General features: G+C 42.1%; 1 protein-coding gene across 6 annotated transcripts in view; it reads left to right on the top strand.

Moving 5' to 3' along the window:
- Positions 1-23,016, top strand: part of LMF1 (lipase maturation factor 1) — a 343,636-nt gene that overhangs the window by 186,430 nt on the left and 134,190 nt on the right. The gene's annotated exons all lie outside the window — the stretch shown is intronic.

Below are 23,016 nucleotides of genomic sequence, written 5' to 3'. Positions count from 1 at the left end.
CCTTCAAATCTGATGACCAAAATTAAAAGAAATTGCATGCCAGGAGAGTGAATTTTTACAGATGAGTTTCAGAACCCGCATTAGACAGCATTAAAATGGAGGTGGTGCTGACAGGCCTTCCTTTATGCCTGAGCCCAGTATATTATTGCTAGCTAAACAGTGAATCTGTGGGGGGGAAAATCCTATATTTTCACTAACAGTAATAATAATTAATACATTCTCTGAAATCACAGCCCAAACCCAAGTAATACTTTTACAAAGACAGTGCTCAACATTGATCATTTCATTAGTGCTTTGATTTGACTTCCAGTGACAGACATGGAAATTGGTCACTTCCTAACTTCCTCAGAGCTCACCAGTTTGTTTTCTTTAGATCTTTACATTGATGGAGACGAGTGTGGGCTATCAGGTGAGACTGCCCCCATCAAACTGGTTATACACATGCTGCAAAAGCAGCATTTATGGTGGTTCTTATGTCTGGGAGTAAATCCACTTTCACCTCACGGTATGCTAGTATATTTCTGCTCCTAGCAGAAGTTCTCTCTCCACAACAATCCCTGGAAGGTCAGGACAAAAGCATACACTAATGCAGACCATATCCTGTCCCCAATGAGCCCTGGAGCAGCCACAGAGCCGTCTCATTGAAGATTTTGCAGGGGGAACCAGAATTGTGGCATCCAGGTTTTCCCCCCAATCTTTTTGCAAATATTTGGCCCCCGGTATATATCAAAGACAGTTCTTGCTGACAGGCATGCTTTTCACTCTTCATTAATTATCTAAATTATATCAGAGCATCATCAGTTTCCAAAGGGGTCCATATTTATTGCTTAGCTATAGATCATATTACCAATACCATTGTAAACACATTAGTGAGCAATCTCAATTCTATTGGCAACATATGCTCTTCTTATTAGAGAATATGGTTCATCTAGTTCTTGTGATGTCTCACTTAGTGTTGGCAGGATTGTTCCATGGTGTTATCGCTGCTGGGTAAAATGTGTGGCTCTCAATGCCTATTTACACTCTTCTCACTCAAAAATGCCCTTTGTTCTTTTAAAGTAAAATTGTGCAGTTGATGGGGAGAACTAATGTCCTGGGTTATTTTGTGGGTGGAAGAAGGATCATATTATTTCAAAAAAAGAAAAGGAGTACTTGTGGCACCTTAGAGACTAACCAGTTTATTTGAGCATGAGCTTTCGTGAGCTACAGCTCACTTCATCGGATGCATAGCATCCGATGCATCCGATGAAGTGAGCTGTAGCTCACGAAAGCTCATGCTCAAATAAACTGGTTAGTCTCTAAGGTGCCACAAGTACTCCTTTTCTTTTTACGAATACAGACTAACACGGCTGTTACTCTGAAACATATTATTTCATGTAGACATGTGGTTAACGTCCCATGAATGCTTTTTTCTTTTCTTTCTTTTTTTCCCCCTGGGATGGGGGGGGGGGGGCGGGTTTTGTGTTGCTTTTTTGTGCACCCTAAATTTTTATAAGCATGTTTCAGATTTGAATTTGTTGTGCTCTGTTCACATTTAAAGGTCCCTGATTCCCTATTGACACGTTCAGAGTAAATTCTGTATTTCGTTGCTTTTTGGAAGTTTGTGCCAGACCGATATTATCTTAGTGCAGTTGTTAGTGTGTAAATTTGTCCGTATTGTGGCATATAAACAATTGAGTTTTCCTTTTGCAGAGCTACTGAAATAAAGCTTTGTTTCTTCTTCTCTTCCCAGCCAGCCATGCTGGTTATCTAGTGTATGATGGTGAAAAGTTCAGTTTTAAAATCAAATACTAGTAACGTATCTTTCATATTTAAAGTAACTCTTAGGTAGTGATTTCCTAGAGGGCATTCTTAGAGAGCAAAGTGGTGTGTTCATTTGATTAGAGCTGGATGGTAGTTACGAGGGTTCTCAAGGGCAAAAGCAAGCTTTTTCCAAGCATACGTCCTTTTGGAACCTCCCAGGTTTGCCGCACTTTAGGAAAAGCCGTTGTAAAGTCATTAAAGGTGTCACGCTTGTTATCTGCTTTTTCGTTTAAAAAAAAAAAGAAGAAGCTACAAATAAGCCAGGGTCACAAGATCCTTCTTGTAATTGAGGGTCATAAATGAATTAGCTATGGTGAATGTTCTGCGTGGCTTTCTCTGCTGTGAAGAAGGTTCCTTTTGTCCATCACAGCCTGAGGCAGTTCGAGCAGGATCTGCACATGGAATACCTGAGGGCAACATACAGAGCCTTTTATGCCATTTCCAGTTTTCAGACTGTCCTCTCCCCATTCCCTCAACTTCTTTGGGTGGAAGGAATTCCCAGTACCTCTCTTCGGTGATGTTTCATTTCAGTCAGTGCTTGTAAAGTCAACAGTTGCTTTTTTTCCCTTTTTTCAGTTGTCTGGCTTAACGTTGTGTGTCCGTTCAAGGAAAGACGGGGCGGCTAATAGAAAAGTACATGGCTGGATGGAGCTTACGGGTGAAGAACTAGAAACGGAGGGCTCACGTTTCCATGGCACCTCAATCCTCCCACGGTTGTGCTGACATAGTAGTTTTGTGTCTGGGGGCGAGATTCTGCATGCTGGCATGCAGTAACGACTTCTGTTCAAGTGAAGGTGGGAGATGCCTGCACATAGCTGAGGACAGAATTTTCACCTTATTGCCACATTGCTGTAACCCAGTATGGACAAATAAAAATCCAGTGGTTGATCTTCCACCCACGTCCCGGTAATGCTGCTCTGTAAGCCCTGTGGAATGCTGAAAAAAACATTAATCTGTTCAATGTGTATGTGGGAATCAGAGCCGGGGCCTCAGGGTCCCACTGTGCTAAACGCTGTGAGAGGCATTCTTTTCTCCAAAGAGCTGATGGTCTAGAAGGACTAGACAGAGAAAAGGTGGAAGGTGACGTGGTGATATTTGGGGAGTTAAGTCCCCCTCACTGAATGGTGCTGTGCAGTCACACGGATGTTAAGTGGCTGCTTAGAAGAAGCTTCTACCTCTTAAGGCATGTTATGAAACATGAAGATGATACATTTCTGCTGAGGGTATTTCACTGCAAACAGAAGCTGGTGTAGGTGTTGGCCATACAAGTAGGTTACAGGATGATAATTTTCTTCGTTATGTTCTCATCTTAAGGGAATTCTAGATCCCCATTTCATCATTAACTTGTGAAGGAGCAGGAGACACATATGTGTGTTTTAGTTCATCTTTGTATTACCACTTCTTAATAATTCACCATGAATGACCACCGTTATGCAATCTCTTCCCTGAGGGGGGAAAATACTTGTTTTGGTATTAATACGAATGCTGGTATGTGAGTTTAAAGTGCTTCACAGAATTTAAGGGAAAGTACGTGAGATTAGTCTAAGTCTTTTAGAAGCTATAGAGAATTCTGTCGTCAAGACGTGCGCAAGTGACTGGAGACTTTATAAGTATTTCTAATAATAATTGCAAGACATATTCATATTTCAGTCACACGCACATTTCAAATTAATGGGGAAGAAACCAAATTTCAGCCTTGGACTTGACTTTTTTTTTTTTCACATCCACTATGAGTGCCTTAGCATTTAGAAAACTTGTGTGTGGAACTCTGGTTGGCAGTCACCCATCTCCATCTGAAAAACTAATTCACTGGCAGATAAAGAATGAGGTCCATCTGAATCCAACACCTAGTTCAAATGGGACGTTTCTGTCAGTGAGTTAACCTACCAGCTGTTCCAACAAGCTGTCATTGCTCACTCAAGCCAAAGATGGGGAATGAGAAATTGAATGATACTGTACCAGAGACCAGAATGTCTCTCTTCTGTACACAACACATAAATTGACACTCAGTTATTGATGTTCCCCACTAAAAGTGGTTCAGATATTTAAAATAGGGTTTTGTGTATCCCATTGTAGCTGGGTTCACCTTCCTCCTGGGTTTTAAAAATGTGCTAAAATTAACTCCTCAAATGTGGGTGAAGAACAGCCAGCGCAAAACTCTCATCAGTTGTTAGTTCAGGACCGTAGAAAAACATTGGGCCGAATCCTGAGAACTTCTGATCACCTGCCGCTCCCATTGTCTTCTGCTCAGACTGGTCCATTCTTACTGATGGGTACAGGCTGTCAGAAATTGACTTTGCTACTCAGAGACTCTCCCAGTTTTTAAAATCTTGGTTAATTTAAAGAGAACTAACTCCAATAAATAGCAGGTCCCCCTCAGTCAACACAACCCCTACAATAAGGGAACCTGATAATAATGCGTTCCAGTTGTAAACTCCACCACCCTTTTAATACTTTTGGGGCCTTTTTCAGCTAAATCTGCTCAGCATGAGTATAATCTTATTTTACTGTTCAGTGCAATGTTGTTGCAAGCAGACTAGGCTAATTAAACTCCACAGTCGTTCGTGTCCTGACACTTTTGATTGAGTAACTGTAGTAATTCATGTTGAAATAGAACAGTCAACCCAGCGAGAGCTGACATTGGAGACATATTTCATACAGTCGTAATGAGGGTAAATTTCAGGTATGCATACTCTTTCCCAGCCCTCACCAATATGGCTGCAGCTCAGTGTTTACTCAAGGAAATTAAAGCCAGCAATGTGCACGCTGGGTTTTTTTATTTGTTTTTTTGCATCTTTAAAGAAACAACACACAACACTCTCCCTTGCTGTTAAAGTTTGTGCATGGTTGATTTTAGTGAATGGATTAAAAGAGCAAATCTTTTCTCCCACATTCCAAATCATACATCAGAAATCATAGGGGAAACATTTCTATCCTGTGAGTTAACCCAATTTTAATTGTGATGTCTGGGGGTGAGGTCTGTTTCTTAAGGTAATTGGCTGAGGGTCAGTGGCTGCCCTTAGATATATGGGCACACTAATTTGAGAATCATTTCGACCAAGGTTGAAGTGCCAGTAAAGGTTGTGAAAGTTAATTTTATAGGAGTTTGTGCAAAAGAGCAGCAAACCATTTTGTAGTTATGGGGTTTTTTGTTTTTGTTTTTTGCTTTCTCTAGTGACAGTTTTATTATTATTTTTTATTATTATTATTTGTGTTTTAAATTAATTTAGTGTAGGTTGCCCTGATTAGTAGTCAAAGCTGTGTTCAGATATAGGGGGCCTAAGGGGAGGGAATTCATAAACTCATGTGGAGACTACCCTATTCAAAAGCAAGTCAGGAAAAGAGCCAGAATTCAATCAGATTCGCTGATTGCTTCTCTTCTGTTACCTTTCTTTAGTTTGACTTCCAAGATACAACAGAGCTCGCCTAAAATTAATTTAAAATCAGAAAAAGGAAGTTTAAAATATACCCTAGAACATTTCTTCGTACAGGCAATAAACTTTCAGGATGCTCTCTTCGTCTAGATACCCAGATCATGTGGCAATTCATATGCTACCACATGTACGCATAAGTGTTTGTAACACTGGGGCCATAGATAGATAGGATCCAGAAATGTATGGAGAACAGACTGTCAGATTTGAGCTTCATCAAACAGATCTCAGTGCATAACTTTTCGCGATGCAATTTTGTGAGTCCTTCTCTAATCAGTACGTCATAATGACTGATAAAGTTTGGGGTGTAACCATTTCCATTGTGACCCTTTAAACTTACACTTTAAATCTTTTCAATCACCACGTGGGCTGAAATGTTCCATACTTTAAAAACAAATAGTTGCGGCAAAATCTATTCAGACATTGTTGAACTGTGCAAACGTTGAGGAAAAGTGTGATCCCACGGTTTTACAAAATGGTTGCTGTGCCATTTTCACTCGGATAATTCAGTAAGGATCGAACTATATATCTGGGCATGTCAATAGTCCTCATTGAGGAGCTGTAACCACCACAAAGCTTGAAAACATTCATCAGCAGCTGAAGTTACATTTGAGCTTGCTCAGCAAGAAATTGGCAAAGATGCCAGCAGACCCTAACTGGAGTCCTTTTGTACCATCCCTTCCTGCCTAACCTGACCAGGCATGCTGCCAGGAACCGGTGCTGCTTGGTCCCATGCCAAAACACAGTGTATGAAATGGTGTTGTCCTTATAAGTGAATAATTGCTTAGAAAGAGTTCGGTTAAAAGAGAGAGCAAGATCAGTGTAGCAAAGCTATCAATTAAACTGGAGAAAACACCTAGCGAGTCCAGCTTAAATCATTGGCCAGCACTGACAAAGCTTCCCTGGATTATAGTTAAACCCGTTGTCTGCTCTCTGTTTGAAAGTCCGTATTCTGGCTTGAAATACGGCTGCTTGCTTTTTCAGCAGCGTGACTTCAGTGTGCTTTCTCAAAATAATTTTCTGTGGTCCTGGAGAATCCCCTGAGCTTTGCAGTTTAAATAAAAGCCAGACCTCAAATGAAAGCTTTGTAACGCTCAAGCAACCCACGTTGACGGTTTCTTCGGCACAGCACAACCCTTTTTCCAAAAGCAAACAAGATAGTCATCCTTCTCAGTGAAAGATTCTGGGCTAGTAAAACTCCCGGCCTTGAAATGCAACTTTAATTGCTTCTCCGGTTACCTTTACATTTCCTCCGCCCACAAAGAAAAGTTTGGTGGATCGAGGTATCTGCTAGCATTCTGAGATCGTGAACATTCTGCTCCTAAGAGGGACTTTAAGAATTGTTAATGAGATGCCGCGTAACTTCCTGTAGGACTCTTCCTGGCTGGGCGGGCAAGGGGTTGAGGCATGTGTTAGGAAAGAGTCATTTACAAATAGTGTTTCAATGGTATCAGTATCCAGAGAAGAGCATCCTTGTTTTAAGGTGCTGGTTTTGACCTAAAGAGCCCTAACTTTATCACGTGTCTGCTATTTGAGGGATCACCTCTTGCCCTGTGATAGCCAGGGTTGTAGTCATCCAGGGTACTTGCACTAGCTCTCCCTTGGCTGGAAAGGGAGAATACTGGTGGCAGGACCTTCTCGGTACGGAGTCTGGAATTCACTTCCGTGCTGAGCCATGGGGACATGCTGCAAAAGTCATCTCGTCTCTTCTCGGCTTTTCTGGTGCAGCTGTGATGGAGGGAGGAAAGTTGAATCAGCATTGTACGGTGCTCTGCTTTGGGTCTGGGAAGGTCTCTCTCTCAGAGTTGACTTGGTACCTTTTAAATGTTGCTTGTCACACAGAGAGAGAGAGAGAGAGTGTGGCCCAGTAGATAGGGCGCTGGACTGGGAGACAGGCTGCTGCTGGATGATCCCGGGCAAGTCATTTGACCCCTCCATGCCTCTGTCTCCACTTTCACCCTTCTCTGTTTAGAATGGAAGCAGTTTAGGGCAGGGACTGCCTCTTACTGTGTGTTTACAGCACAACGGGGAACGGATCTCGGGAGAGCACTATTGTAATACAAATAACCAATAATTGTATAAAGCGCTGGATGGGGGAAATGGGATGAATCAATAGATGTAGCTGGTATAACAGAGAGCTTGGTAATGAGGGTATTGATGTACTTGGATGTGATGACGACTGTACTTTCCCAGTAATATCGAATGCTAGTCGAGTGTGTAGCGCAGTTGTACTCCATTACTCTTCCTCCCAAGGCGTTGTCATGGTCTTCTCTGCTTCGGCCTGCATGCCCTGTGGTCAGCAACTATATTGTTCATGCTCTTAAGTATTTTCCGCAATGGTTGCAAGTTCGGTGAAAGACTGTCTTTGCAAACGAAGGACTAGTGTAACTGGAAATGGCTTTCAGTCATTGTAGTCAAGAAGCGAGCACCGTTCTAGTTCACCTTTCTGTTGTTCAGCTTACCAAGTAACCCGATCTTCAAACTCTCTACTGTATCCTGTTGGACTGAATCCGGTAGCAGAAAAATGACTTAATGTAGGCCTCAGGGGATTTCATCACTAATAATAAACCACGAGAGGAATCAGTGAGGATTTTACATTGGCGTTCACGAAACCGGCGTTTTACCATTTGTCTTCAGAGAGTAGCAGCTTTTCTTTTTCTTTTTTTGGGGCTTGCCACACTTACAAGGCAACAGCTGCACTGAGGCTATACTGCAAAGCCAGCTCAACTGAGACCCTGCAACAAAGCGCCCGCAGATTTTGTTTTCCATAGTTTAGCTAGTGCTGATAAAATCAAATGTAAACAGCAGTTTAAAAGGGTTTGGCTTGTGAAATACTAGTTTACTCCTATGTGGAGTGTAGAATTACATGATTGATTTGTACACATAATTGGTAGCACGATGGTTATTTATTTTTAAAAATGCTGAAATGTGTGTTTTGGAGATTGCTCTGCATCCACTGGACAGATAACATTTGATTGCTGTAATAATTTACACGTTTTGTTCTTATTTCCTCCCCGGTGCAAACTTGGAGCAGTAATTTTGCTTGCATAGTTAAAGGGAGAAAGTTGTGTGCAGTTTTGAGAAAGAGCAATCCAGTCCCTTTTCAGCATTAATAAACTCTCCAGCTGCCTGCTCCATCCCCACCACCACGTTATAAAGGGAGATCTTCACAATTTAAAAATTAAACTAAGCTGTCTCTTTGTGGATATTCATTTCTTCCTTGGGAAGTGTCTCCTTTTTTAACCTCCTGTTTATCCATATGTTGCATTCTTGATAACTCTCCCCAGCAACACTACAAGGTAGGCTTGGCCTTTTGAGCATTATTCAAAGTGACCCTTGCTTGTCTCCCCTTCCCCTTCTTTTTGCCCGAAGCTGTCCCGCAGGTTTCAGTCCATCCCACCAATTCTCACTGAAGTAGTAAAAATCTAGGGCTTGCACCTGGTTTAATGCTCAAGACAGGTTGCCAAGGAAAATTGACAACATGCAAAACCCTGGGCTATTGGTGGAAGAGAGGGAAATTGGAGAGCGAATGAGGTAGGGTTACTCTGGAGGTTTTGCAATTTCATATGTGGCTAGTTCCTTCCTGGGTCCAGAGATGGTTCATGGCTTCTAATCATGCTCAGGATGTTTTCTGGGTAGAGTTAGTCAGGTCTGTGAATTCACACAAGCAAAGGATCAGGTCTTAAGATTCAGTATGAGATAAATCACTATTTAGCATTACTCTGTATGCCTATCCTGACTGGAGGCTTCCAGACAATAGAGTAAATGCTCTGATCCTGAATTTAAAAAAAAAAAGGAGAAAATCTTGACAATGGGCAAGGCACTTCCCCTTTCTGTGCCTCATTTCCCTGCCTGTGAAATGTGGAGAATGCAAAATACCTGGAGATCTAAGAATGAGAAGTATTCTAGCATTAGATTCTGTGCATGCTAAATATTGTGTTGAATAATCTGTCTCTTGCTGTTCTGTATGACTGTGGCAGCTCCTAGGAGCCCCAGTCCTGGACCACGACCCTGTTGTGCTAGGGGCTGTACAAACACGGAACAAAAAGAGAGACACTGTCCCAAAGTGGTCCCAATTTTATATAAAATTCTGTAAATGTATTTTAATGCATAAATTTCTGTGGTATCTAGACTCCCTCCCATCCAGCATGTTCCACTCCCAAAAGCTCATGTCCCAGAATGCACTGAGTCTTCTGCAACACCTAAGGTAGATTATGTGGGGTCTCTGTGTACTTCAATTGTTCTATAATTCTGATCTGGACACAGAGGGGTTATGACAATTAAATTTTCCTTGTCCATTGAACCACCTTGGAGCCTCATGTTCATATAGCAGGGGGTTCCTACGGTTTCCTAATACTGTAAGAGAAGCATGAGGCGGCAAGAAAGAAAGATGTCTGCAATTTTAATCTCTCCATCCCATCAGTCGTTGTTCATATTCATTTCTGGTATGGTACAGGCATAAATTGTGTTAGATTGTAGCAAGTGTAATAGCAATGAGGTAGAACTATGTGCATTGGAGATAATGGAATTCTGCCTCTGGTTTGTTACCAAATAGTTATGGGTCCTTGTTTCTCTCCCCGAGTCACAAAGGTGATCTCCAAAGACTGATGATAGACTTGTGCAATCTATCTTTTACCAGCCGTTAGTGCAGATTATGAGCTTGCTGAGAAAAATTTAACAGAGATTTTCTGTGTAAAGTAATTCCAAATTGTAGCAACTTCTGGTAGCGTCTTTTATAGATGAATGCAGACAGATGTGAAAAGTGGGAGGGGGGAAAACCCCACTTGATTCTGTTTATCATTAATACTGACATTGTTTAATATGTGGCTTTTGGTTAGTAGAGTGTCCCTTTTTAATTTGCTTCTGTAGAGCAGGAGTCATTAATACACTGATTAGGAAATTCTTGAACTCTTTCCCAGTAGTTTTCTTCGTTACTGCAGATGTTCAATTCCAAGGCCAAGGCTATAAACAATATTAGCACGGGGATGACAGACGGGCGGTTTAATTTTGGTGCCTGGTCTAAGACCGGTTTTGACGCTGACGTTTCAGCTCGTTGGGCTAAAAATGAATAATTGGGACATGAGTGGTTTCATTGTAAAGATACATGTTTATCTGAGGCTGGGATGAGACAGCAAGACAAAGGAGTTGGTTGTGTTTTAAAGAATTAAGTTCAAATTGATCAAAAAATACTTCAGTATATTTCCCCGCACCCTGCAGGACTCAAGTGGACCTTTAGGGAATAACCAGGGACTGGTGGTTTGGTTAATCCATTTTTATTTGCCAGATTTTAACTAATTGATGCCCGGTATTTCCCAAATGGTCTGAGTTGCAATGAATCGCAGGACTCGTTAAAGCCAGAGGTTAATGACATGGATTAGACTCGGGCATGCTACGAGGCCATTACTGCACAAACTATGTCCCATGCATCTTTGCTGGTATGCTTCAGTCTTGACCTACAGCACCCACTTGCTGTTCCCGTCCTCAGCTCACTCTAAACGGGCTGCCCATCCTAGAGAATTGTTACAAACTGGAGTGGTTTTGTGATGTGAACAAAGGCCCTCCATTTTCCTGATTAGATTTTGATGTCACAAGTTTGGGATTTGAATCTCAGGCTCCAGAGAAGCTAGTGAATACCAGCCTAATCTAAAATCTATTGAAGTCAGCGGAGAGACTCCCATTGAGTTTGCTGGGCTTTGGATCAGACCCTAAATACCAGTGTCGTGCCGGCTTTCATATCAAGAATAAAGTTAAGAGCTATAAAGACTCCGCTTTAATTAAATTCAAAAGTACCCATAAATTCCATTCATTTTTCCTTAGAATTCAGTATGAGGAAATCTGGCACTCAGATTTTTAATAACATCAGTGTAGTATGGTCGAATAACGGTTAAATCAATTAATGGGTGCAAATTTACTTAATTTACCTCTTCTGTTTTATCTGATGTTGAACAGTTTCATAGTTCTTGTTCCCTGGTTTAAAATGATACATTTAACTCTCGTCTTGCAGCTATGGAGACTATCTAACGCATAATGTGTACAGTTCCCTCCCTCAGACTGAGTCTATCATCGTGTCTTTCTAAAAGTAAGAGGATGAAATGATAAAGCGTGTGTCATGCTTTTTATTTATTTATTTTGCTTTTAAGATGTTATAATGTAAAGCTATTCTTAAGAGCTCAGTTTTAGCCTTGGGCAGTTCACATGGAGGAAACAGTTTAGAAAGAATACATTACTTTTATTTTACATAAGAGCTGGTTTTGGTTTTTGACATATGTTTCAGGTTAACAAGCAGAATTCCAAATCGCAGAGAACAAAACTAAAATATATAAATTCCCCATCCCTTGTCATTTAAAGGGTTTAGGGACACATTATGTGACATGGCTTCTGCAGTGTGTGGTCTCATTGTCTCTGATTTATTTATTTTACCAAACTGAGACACCAGAAAATTACTTTTAAGCAAACTCCTGTCCACAGATAGGAATGGTTTTGAGGGCGGATGCAGCATTCATAGCTGTCTAGAATAAAATTTTCAAGAATCGCAAAATGATCTTGATCTGCAGTAGGAATGTTAAATATCGTCCGCTTTTCTATTTGATAGTTGCAGGCATTCTCCTGAAACTTTTCATTCAAGTGTGTATTTCAGTTGGACTTGTAAGGTTTGAGTTTCCATATGGATCCAATTGCAGGATCAGGACCAGTTATGTAGCCACTCCCCATGTGGAGCTAACACTGAAGTCAATGGAAAGAGAATGGGATCTGGCATTTAACTGAAACATTAAAGAAATAAAACTTTACTTCAAGGAGATGCCGACAATTACGTCCAAAAATTAGGCTGAACATTTTTAAAATAAAATGTAATCTTATTAGAAATGTTTCCATGAAAATAAAAATTAAAAAAATGAAGAGGTGGTTTCTTTTTAAATGTCATTTAAACACATCCTTGCACTGTTTGCAAATCACTCACTGCACTGTTGTGCTCGTGTCTGAGAACCAGGAAGTGAAATGGATTTATCCTGTCAGCAGACCAATGTGAATTTCCGTGTCTCAGCTGATGAAGGGGCGGGGAGAGAAATCATGTAGGTTGTGAGCTCTCTGGGGCAGAGACCATCATCTTTGTCATGTGTATGCAATGCCTAGAGCACACTGAGGTCCTGATCTTTGGTTGGTGTTCCTCGGCACTGTTGCACTATAAACAGTAATATAATGACATAAAATGTGAAGTTTTAAAACTTGTTTCTGTTTAATAATCTGCTGCTTCCTTAGTAACACAGCTCAGTAAAACAAAGCTGACTTTGTCTCTTTAAGGCAGAGTTCCATCTTGGTTTGCCGGGAATATGGAAAGAAACCTTAGTGGACTCTTTCCCCTGCCTGTCCCATGCAACACAAGGGCAGAATCTCTCTCTAGAATTCCAGAGGACGCTAGCAGAGAGATGGCATCTGCGGGTCCATGCGCCATGGACCCGGGGGGTACAATCTGCTAGCTAGGAGATGTATCCAGCCCCGTAGCTGGCTAATGCCTGTGGGATACTGTCGTCCTTCTTCCTTCATATGGCTTGGGTAGGTAGCAATGACTACACATTTATATCTAAGTTTGATAGCCAGCACATTGCTGCAGCAGTGAGCTGGTGAATGTCTGATACTGTCATTAGCTACAGTGCATACTGCTCTTGCTGTTCCTGTGTGCAAAGGGCACTGCCGAACACAGGAACAGCCTACTAGGAGGAATTCAGTCCTGGCCTGCAGCATGCCTAGAGCAGAAGATACATCAAGCAGTGACGTTCTGCTCCCACATCCTGCACCAACTGTGGCATTGCTGTGTGGCCCATAGTATGTTCCTGTTTACAAATCACAGCGAAGAAGCATGGTTTGTGTGTTTGCATTACATCCTGTGGGTCACCAGCAGGACTTTCTGTCTTCTTATGGCAACTGCATAGTTAAAAATACTATAAAAGCTAGAGAATGAGAAAAGAATGGACTCTTCCATTACTAGCTCGCCGCTTGTCGTCTTTAACACGGCCATGCTTACCCCAACACTGGAAAGGGAAAATTCTGAAGAGAATTTGCTCTGTTACAGTGTAGCATGAACTTCCCTGGTGTCTGTCTTCAGTCGCATGACACTTCACGTTGGAAAGGAGACCGCTTTTTGTAGCAAGAGGCAGGCCCAAACTGAAACAGCTGATCCCAACCCTTTGTATTCCATGCTGTGTGTGAACTTCATGGTTCAGGCCTATCTCTAGTTGTAATGGTGTCTCGCTATAATAAATTCCTTACAGGGTGGTCAAGGGGTGTTGTGTAGGATAGACCCAAAGTAGATGAACTCAAATAATTATCCTTCTGTTATGTTTTAAATTCATAACTCTGTTGACACGGGCAGGGGGATCAAGCAACTTCCCTGGCAAGGGAAAGCCTTGATCGCAAAGGCAGCCTTGTTTAAAAATAATAATAATAATTAATTATAATAATTAATAATAATAAAAACCCTATCCCCGCTATACCTGCAAGCTACGGCACCTATTAAATTGTTCAGGATGGTGTCTGTAATTATTGCCAAATTCACCCAAGCATAGAAAATAGCTGTGGGCTAGTATGGAGGGAATAGTTCTTGAATAAATACATACTGGATTTCTTTAAAAAAAAATAAAAAATAAAAAAAAGAGAGAGAGAGAAAGTGGTTTTAATTATTATAAATAGAAAAAATATTTGCATTATTAAAAACATCTGCAGCCAACTGGGATTGTTCTTATCAAGTAGAATGTTAATAGCTTTTGACTAAAGCAGAGGCATGTTTATTCAAACATGTCTTTCATTTTGGTGGTACTAGTAATTAAGTCCTTTATTTTATTTAGACAATCGTGTCTAAACAGTTGTGGAGCTACAGTAGCTTTAATTTAGCAGTAATTTCCTTACCTGCTTAGAGATAGTTCGTGGTTTTAAGGAGAGAATGGTTGAAAAGGATTTATTCACCAGAGGATTTTGTACCCTGGAATCTGACATAGGTCGGTCAATTTCCACTTCCTGTTGCTGTTTATATTTCTAACCATTGAGGAAACCGGGGGTTCTTTGATCAGAACAAGTTTTAACAATCATACTATAATACGGAAACTATCTCTTGGTGTTTTGCGTGGGGGGATGTTGAGATTTTCCAGGCATTAAATAAGTTTCACGTCACCTCTATGAATCAAGGATGTACTATTGTTATCCCTATTTAGAGAGAGAAAAAGTGAGACACAGTGAATTTAACTGACTTGCCCGTGGTCAGATAGTAAGTCTGTGGCAGAGATGGGTGCATCTCCTAGGCCTCAGTTTTATCCACAGATCATACTGCCACACTATAGTCTGCAGCCGTGTGTAATTTTGTTAGCCTTTTGCTGTTTCCACCCCGGCACTGAATGTGTTGGGCGAAACTCAGCCCTTCTGTAGGTGAACACAAACTCCATTGAATTCGGTCAGAGATGTGCCTGAATAACTCAGGGCCATGTTTTCTTGATAATCTCTCTTTGGTAACTCTGATCGTGATCGATACTGGAAGGAACATAACTGCTTCTTCTTAAATACCTTGCTTACTGCAGTGTGCCTGATTGCTAAGTGCAAAAATTTAGTTGCAAGGAAAAATAAAGGCAATTTAGATAAGGATTCAAAAAAAGGGATCTTTCTGACCATTTTTTCAGTCCCTTGCATTTCTCACAGTCCCTTCTTCTCTGAGTTACACCAATGTTAGCTAGCAGTAACACCACTAAAAACAGTGGAGTTACACCAGTATAAAACTAGGGTGATTGTCTGTCATTCTCTGTCTGCAGTTTTAAATTCTGTTTTTAGTCATTGGCATGAAAACAGGATCCTTTCTCCACCAGCCACCTATTACCCTGTTTTCTTGCGATGCTGCCATGTCCGTGCCTGGTACCCCAGAGATCTGTTAGCTCTCCCTGTCGCTTTAACTCTTGTGTCATTGTCTTTGTGCTTCAGCTTTCTCCTCTCTTTCTCATCAGAATCCCTTCTGCCATGCTTTCCTGATACTTGTATTATACCCCTTTAAAGCTCTCCCCCCCCCCCCCCATTTTGCCCCAGGCTGTCAAATTCCTTCCTCCCCTGTTATCCCTTTATTATAATAACCCCCTTTATTTTCCACTTAATAATTTACAGCCCCATGCTTCAATTTTTTCCCCTTAATTTTATTTGCAGTTCTTAATTTTGAGGCTGGCTGGCTCTCTCTCGCTCTCACACACACTACTACCAAACTGACTGGGAATGGCTATTGAAAGCCCAGGGCAGGGTCTGTTCCTGTGGCAAGCACAGCCCAGGAATGGATGGGGGTGTGCTAAGGAGCCTATAATTCCAGGATGCTACTGATCTTACTTCTTTGCTACTTCAACCGGAAACGGGTGGGAGAGGAACGCACGCAGCAACAGAGGGGCAGGAGTTTCAAACTACTGTATCAGTTTAGTAACGGGGATCAAGAGTTGTTTTAACTACATTTCCTCAACATATTCCAGGTGTGAAATCATAAACTTTCCTTTCCTCCTTTCTTTCTCCCTTCCCTTCCCCACTCCAGGCACCAACTTGTGGGTTTCTTTCTGGCTGCAGCTGAAAACCACACAAAAGATCGCACCAGCCCCCTTTCATCATTTTCCTCAATAAACCATCTCTCCTTGTTCCTATGGTTAGGAGGGAGGCAGCACGTCCACTGAATTCAGTGGGATTCGTGGGTGGTCAGCAGCACCTCTGCACAGGTTGACGCATACAAGTTTAGATCTTAACCTCCTTGTGCTTTTGTTTTCCATCTATAAAATGGGGATATTATTAGTATAGTTTGTTTATATTACCGTAGCATCTTGGGGTACTCCAGTCCTGGACCCAGACCCCCCATGCGCTAGGTGGTGTACAAACACTGACCAAAAAGTCTCTGCCCCCAAAGTGCTTACAATCGGTGTATGAGATAAGAGACAACAGGTGAAGAGAGACAGGCAAGCATGAGACAGGTTTGGTTAGCATGATGGGCTGCGGTCTCAGCACAGCATGATGACATTGCTTGCTCGTTTTACGTCAAAGGGTAGTAGTTTTACTAAGCACTGGACTGGGGGTCGGGAGATGTAAGTTCAGTTTCATTCTCTGTCACAGACTCCCTGTGTTATTTTGGGTAAATCACTTAATCTCTGCGCCTTAGTTCCCCCATCTGTAAATGGGGATGATTAGTATTACGCACTTTGGTGGTTACACTATATGGATGGGCGTCATGAAGATAACGCTATACATTCGAAGGAAAAGTGTCAAGTGTTGCTGTTAGCCACAAAAACAAAATCTAAAATAATTTGATCACCTGGAATTGTGAATGGCTAATAGATGAAAACTGAGCTTCAAGATTTGGTAATCGTAGAATATCAGGGTTGGAAGGGACCTCAGGAGGTCATCTAGTCCAGCCCCCTGCTCAAAGCAGGACCAATCCCCAGTTTTTGCCCCAGATCCCAAATGGCCCCCTCAAGGATTGAACTCACAACCCTGGGTTTAGCAGGCCAATGCTCAAACCACTGAGCTATCGCTCCCCCCACGGCTCTGTCCACTTAAACCACGGTTTTCAATGTGCAGCAAATTCAGGTGCGCCCAAATGTCCTGTTAAATTCATCTTTCTTAGGGATTTATCATGCAGTATCTGAGCAACTTCCTCACGAAATCAGTAGCAATAGCGATGTCCCCCAGGATGTCATGGCGTCTCTCTCACCTTTTTGTTTAGGGGAGGGGTTTTGCTTTTGTTTTTATTTTTTAATTTAATTCCTCTTTTTGTTTGTTTCCTTGTTTGCAGCTTAGGGCTGGAAGTGGATGTCGGGCATTGTGAATGTCATTCCTGTGGTGGAATTCATGCCTGATTCTCCTAGACTAGCTGGCTATCAGTTGTTTGTGCAAACATTGCTCCCTATCCCAGCAGAGTGCAGTTTGAAAGCAGTTTGCAGTTCACTTATCCTGCTTTATAGGGTGTGATTCGCCAGTCCCTGCTTTCACATTTTACAGCCTAATTTGAAGCAGGGTTTTCCTTCCCACTGAGGGAGTTTTAGTGCACAAACGAAAAAGATTTTGTCTGTGGGACTGAGGGGGGGAGAAATGCTTTCAGTTAGCACAAACCTGCCCAGAGTAAGGACAAACAAATGAAGAGAGTTCCCTTGTCTTGTGAACCTTATTTATATGGGCAAGGCCAGTTATAAAATTTAAAATACATAGACCCTGTCGACTAATGTCTGTTTTAAGCATCAAGGTTCATATTTTAAAGTTTTTGTGGGTCCCTGTCCTAAAAAATACATGGCACCTCAGCCAGTTCTCTCAGTTGCTTCCTGCCTGTGATTCCCCCAGGCCAGATCATTGGAGAGTTCAAAATGACTAAAAAGTGTGTGCCCGTATGTGGGTGGGTGGATGCTGTTGGTGGGTCGGGAGGCTAATGAAGGTTGCAAAAGACCAAGGGGCAGGTAAGTCATCTTGTTGTGAGTCCCTCTGAATTGCAGACATTTGGTCTTGTTCTTTTCCGCCCGGACTTTTTACCCAGACAAATACATTTTTACTAGGCATGCGTTAACCAGTTCAGTTTAGTTGCTATCAATGTCCCCTCTAATTTTTTTACGTCCATGTGCGGAATGAATTTTGTTATGTGCACCAATATGGAGGTGATGTGTGGTAGAGGTGGGGCTGAGGAGTTCGGCGTGTGGAAGGGGGCTCGGGCCTGGGGCAGAGGGTTGAGGTGCGGGGGGGTGCAGGCTCTGGGGTGGGGCCGGGAATGAGGAGTTCGGGGTGCGGGAAGGGGCTCAGGGCTGGGGTAGAGGCTTGGGATGGGGCTGGAGATGAAGGGTTTGGGGTGCAGGATGCCCCGTGGGTGCGGTGGGGAGAGAGGACTCCCCCTAGCCCTCTCTCGCCGCAGCTCTGAGCCGGGTGAGAGGCGCCTCTCCCCAGCCACAGCAGCGCCGGCTGGCCTGAGCTGAGGGAGGGGTGCCTCTCCCCGCCTGCACGGCCCTTTAGAACCTGCTGTGTGGCCACACAACTTACAGGGAACTTTGGTTCCTGTCCCAAAATTTCCCACTATGGTTTTCTCGGTCTGTGTGTGGTGGTTGGGGCAAAAGGGGGTGGTCACTTGTTTCCACGTTTCCTGTAGCTCTGGGCTTCCTTGTCAACAGCACGGGAGAGGTAGCCTGGAAAAGAAGTAGCATTTTCTGGCTCTGCTGATGCCAGGGTATCCCAGGAATTCTCACAAGAGTTCCAGGCCCGAGAGGTCTGGGTGAGTCGTCCAGATTTCAGGAAGACTATTTGAGATGGCGCACTCCACCTTTGGATGGTCACCCATGCTCACTAGTTGTTACCGTTGTGGTTTTAGTGAACGTTTGATGGCTGGCAGCATTCTCTGCTTAAAACGAGGGGCTGGTGCCTTCTATAACGTGTTTAGTGGCCGCCACTTAAAACTCACCCTGGTATTTGAGCTGCCTCTTGTCGGCCCTGATCCTGCAATTTACAACTTACTGGCTGAAGTCACTTGGGCGCTAGGCAAGTGCAGGTGTCTGTCCATGCATTGTAATTTGCATGGCCAGGGGTGTGTGTTTGCTGTTCTTAGTGTGGGGGGAGTACCGTGATATCTCAGATATCTGTTTGGTAACTATTGACAGAGATGGCTTTCGTTGGTCACCACTGTGTCTTCCTTTCACGGCCTTCTTGACTCCCACTTTCCCCATCCATTTAATATGTGATCCTAGCAGAGGGCATTACAAATAGAAAGACTGAGTTTAAGGTAAGAACCCAGGACTGTAACTGGTTTCCCCAAACGTAGCTTGGGTTTATTATTACATTCTCTGAATGAGTATCAGCAGGAAGTAGCAAAACTGGGTTTTCTTATTTGGTAGGCACGTCATGGCAGGGATGATAAATTTGATTGGAAAGGTAAACTAACCTCGGAGACTCTGAAGTGTAGACCAAGCAATCATGAGACTATGCAGTTGCTATCTCTACAGACCTTTCATTTGTTACATTTTATGTGACAGATTTTGGTGGTTGCTCGATATTTTCACTCCACTTTGGACCCAAACTGTTTATTTCTGTTGGAAAACACTTAAAGATCCTAAATTTTTTCCTTTTAAACAATTGTTTCCATTTCATTCCCCCTCCCCCTTTTCACTGAACAAGATTTAGGACAGCAAATGCCTTAAACTGTTCTTTGCTTGTAACATTATTAAATAAATAACTTGGCTTCTTTCTCTCAGTTCCAAGTTAGTGCGGTTTATTTTCTTTTGTGTGTGTGTGCGTGTGTGTGTATTATTATTCAAGTAGCTGGAGCTACACAGCATGGAGATGCATTTGGTTAATTTCATCACTGATTTGTTTGGAAGTCATATGATACAATGTCCCAGAGTATGGAGACAGCTGAATGCTGTTGATTGATATGGTTAGTGCTGTTTCAAAGCATGGTAAATTAAATTACTGTAGTACCAGGAGGACACACAAGCATTGCTGCAGCTTCTAAAGAAATGAAACTTTTATCCAACTTTGGTTAAAAGAGTCACATATGGTGGAAAGATGATAACATTTCTGAAAATGACCAAATGTGACTAATTTGTTTATTTTCATCTTCAAAGAAGTGCTAGGTATCACTTCGTAACCATCTAGCTACTCCAGAAAGAATCATTTTTGCCACAATAAGAGGCTGTATATTGGGCATAGCGTAAGATGAGTAGAATCAGTGGCATATGAGTAATTTCCATTGGCAAAGCTGCAAGTTCCTTGTATCCTTTGGTAGGAGAATAGGTCTCTCCCCTCCCAGTACGAAAACCTATGCCACCCCCATCTCATTTGATTTTTCCAAAAGCAACTAACCCAAGTGGTCATAAACTTTTTAAAAAGAAAATTACTCTTATGGTTCAAAAGGCAGTGAAAACGGTTTTAACTTTTCTTTTGTGCATTTTTTATAATTGTAGTGCTTAGATACAAAAGTGAGGAAGGAGCCTTGCACCAGGTCTGGGCTAGAAACTTTTGCAGGTATAATATGGTTGGGGCCTGGCCAAAGTCCTAGGCTATGTCTGCGCTACGCACCTTTTAGTGACATAGCTGTGCCGCTAAAAGGCACCCAGGGTAGCTGCTTTTTGTCGGCAGGAGAGAGCTCTCCCTCTGGCAAAAACCTTCCACCTCCAAGGGTAGCTTTGTCGGCAGCAGAGCTCTCCCGCCGACAAAGCACTGTTCACACCAGTGCTTTTCATTGATAAAACGTTTGTCATTCGGGTGTGTGTTTTTTTCACTCCCCTGAACGACGCAGGTTTTAGCGACGAAAGTCCAGTGTGGACAAAGCCCTAGTGTAGCTGCAGTTACACCAGCAGATGCAACGTTTGGCCGGGAATCGCTATAGTCTATGCCGACAAAAGCACTTTTTGCCATTGTAAGCTGTCTACGTGAGGATGTCTGTCAGTATAGCTAGACCACCAAACCTTTCCGAATGTAGACCTGGCCTAAGAAATACCAGAGACAGAGAACCAAAAGAACAAGAAGAAAAGGAGTATTTGTGGCACCTTAGAGACTAACAAATTTATTTGAGCATAAGCTTCCGTGAACGACAGCTCGAAAGCTTATGCTCAAATAAATTGGTTAGTCTCTAAGGTGCCACAAGTCCTCCTTTTCTTTTTGCGAATACAGACTAACACGGCTGTTACTCTGAAACCTGTCAAAAGAACAAGGTATATTTGCAGCTGTGAAGTCGTGTCATAAGCCTCCCCTACCCTCAATTGCTGTCTGGTGTATCCTTTGTATAGCGATTAAAGTGACAGTATATTTATAAAGAAAAGTCTCGAAAGCCCATTGAGATCCATTGTTTCCATTGACTTCAATGCTTTTTTGGATCAGACCCCTAAAAGAGAAAAGTACAGTAGTGCAATTGAGGTAAATGGCCATGGAGCAAGATGTAACTGTTAATTGAATTAATGCCGTTGAGAGTGTAAACTGTTCAGGGCAGGGGCTGTCTCTCGTGATGTGAGTGTGCTTAGCACAATAGGGCCCCGATCTTGGTTGTAGTCAGTACAGTAGTACAAACAATACTAATGACTAAAGCAGTAGTCATGTATTCAAAACCTGCTATAATTTAACTGTAGTATAGTGGAGGGAAAGCCTATTTATGCTAGTACTTCGAAATACCTACAGCTGCTATCACATAAAATGCTTCAAAAGATTATTCTGGGAAACTTTATTGGCAAGACCATAAGTTGATTATTTACCCTCATCTGAAGCTTTGCTATTTCAGCATGAAATGTACTAAATTCATATAATATTAGGTACTTGCCTCATCCTGCCAAACACAATTCTTTTGGGGTCTGATACTACAAGGTAAAGAGCATCTCCTGTTAAATCAATGGGTGTTCAAGGTGGAGAGCACCTCTCTGAGGCCCTTGATCAATCAGGGCTCTTTGTTGTTAGGTGTAGCTGTAGGAGTTGCTGATTATAACAGACAGCAACATGGAAGGTTAAGGAACAAAACGATTCAGAATTCCAGTTTATAAGCACAATCAGTTGATAATCAAATGAATGCTGCATACCAGTTCCAAAGTAGAAAGGTTTCTAATGCCAAATCCCCAATTTACTTGGTTTAACCCACAGTGCAAATACACTGGTGCAAAAAAGGTTGTGCAGTGCTAAATGTTGCCTAAAGGCATAGGCAGAAATATTGTGTTCTAGTGTGGGTAAAACCCATAGTGCCACTGCTAAGTCACCCGTTACAATTACACGTTTCTTAAAGCACTAATGAGATGCAGTGAAATGGAGCTCCCAATTTTTATTTTTTTTTCTATTTCAATACTCGCAACAAACAAACTAATATCTACTAAGTGCCTGGAGTCATTTGGAGTTAGATGAAAAGTTTTCATCGGCTCTTCTTAATACAGCCAGATAAACCAGGCTAATAGTCATGTGTTGAGTTATTGAAGGGAAGTTCAGGTAATATGCAACCACCTTTAACCCTCCGTTTCCTAAGACCTCCTGCTTAGTGATTGTTTGTCTGTGGTGTAAACCATAGTCCAGTTCATAAATTATTATGTAGTTCCACCAACTTTAATGCAGGACAGGTTTCGTGGTGTTTCATTTTGTAGTGTAAGCTAATTCTAGCTGTGCACATGATAAAGCTCAAACATTTCTAATGTTAACCCTTTTCCTGCCAACTAGCAGTTTGCAGGGCAGTGTATTACTGCAACTAGGATCTTTCTGAGAATGTGCGTGCGCATTTTACACTGGAGAATTACAGTTTATATAACTCCATTTTATTGCCAGGTTCCCAGTAAATCTAAGGTGTAGCAGAGACATGGCCTGTTTTTTGTTTTGTTTTGTTAAACCTTAAATATGGCAATTCTGGATGGCATAGTTAATACCACTTAGATGAGACCGAGCCGAGAATTTAGAGGAATTTTTATCACAAAGGTGGTAGCAAATCCATTTAAATGCTCATCACAACATAATATACACGGCACAGTAATAGTCAAAGAAAAAATAAGGGACCATGGCAAAGCAATACATCATTTTACATATAATATCAAAAAATCTTGCACCGCACACTGACTTCCAGTGGCCGTATACACTGTGCTGTACCACCCTGAAACAAGTTCCAGAGGATGTTAGGGTATTAGATATCAATCCTTTGTCTATCCTGATGTTCAAAATGTTAGAAGATGAAGCCGATTTCCCCCCATCCTCACCCCCCAAACTGACTGAAACCGTAGCAATCTTTCAATCTGTGTATCTAATGCCACAATCATTGCCTTGGTATCAGTGATTTCATGTCAGTTTTCAAAACATGGAA

The sequence above is a fragment of the Chelonia mydas genome, chromosome 10, assembly GCF_015237465.2.
Source record: "Chelonia mydas isolate rCheMyd1 chromosome 10, rCheMyd1.pri.v2, whole genome shotgun sequence".
Taxonomy (NCBI): Eukaryota; Metazoa; Chordata; order Testudines; family Cheloniidae; genus Chelonia; species Chelonia mydas.
This window is presented reverse-complemented; position numbering and strand designations above follow the sequence as displayed.